Here is a 957-nt window from a genome sequence, read left to right as displayed (position 1 = left end):
CGCGGAGAGCCCCTAGACGAGAGTTTCTCTTCTGTGCGCTTGAATGCTGATGGCTACTCCGTCCTGCCTGGGGAACAGCCCTGTGGATGAGCTGTATAAAAACTTGCGTGGGGTAGATGCGAGCAGGGCCATTCTGAGGAGAAAGGGGCGGGCGCGTTTCTCGCTCTCTCGGCGCTGGAGCCCGGAGCGGCGGCCGCTAGTCAGCGCTGCTCCTCCGCCTTCCGCGCCGCTCCCCAGCGCTGCCGGCTGCCTGCGAGCCGTGTGCCTTTGGCAGCCCGACAGGGTTTCAGCAGCGCGGCTTTGATCGCCGCAGATTTATACTCTTCGGGGGGAAACAAATAACATCCGCTTCCCCCGCGTTACACTGCTAAGGTGATCAGCTGCTTCAAGACCGCCCGTGCGGCCGTGTCTCCTTAGGTGCGCTCTGCCAAGTCATGTACTGCTCGGTTATTAGAAAAGGAAGTTTAAAACATTAGCATAAGCTCTGAAGCTGTGCTTCAGGCGTTTCTGTTTACTATTTTTCTTTAGGATCGTTGAAGTGCGGCCAAGGATGAAGTCTGTTTGCTTACAGTATACATTTAAGGCAGTTCTCTGTATTGTAAAATTAAATACCGATTTCTGCTCGGTGGGAGAAGAAAATACACGAAAGGATCGTTAAACAGGGAGCTCTCCTTGTCCTGTCATGTACAACAAAACATATTGCATTTCGCAAGATCTCGACAGTAAAAGCTAAAAGGAAATTATCTGTTCCTAGCTAGAATAGGTTGCATGTCAGTGGTAGTTACATGAACACCTCTTATCCCTAGCGTAGCTCACCTGGCTCTCCTTGGCTCTTGCTGGGCCGCTTCCCCTGGAGTAGATCCTGTGCCATCCGCCGAGGATTCCCTTTGGCATGAGGATGAAAGCCGAGCTGCCGTCTCTTACTAACACGGTATCGGTTTTCGAGCCGGCGGGGGG

The sequence above is a fragment of the Corvus brachyrhynchos genome, unplaced genomic scaffold (genome assembly GCF_000691975.1).
Source record: "Corvus brachyrhynchos isolate BGI_N302 unplaced genomic scaffold, ASM69197v1 scaffold114, whole genome shotgun sequence".
Lineage (NCBI taxonomy): Eukaryota > Metazoa > Chordata > Aves > Passeriformes > Corvidae > Corvus > Corvus brachyrhynchos.
Note: the sequence above shows the minus strand (reverse complement) of the source record.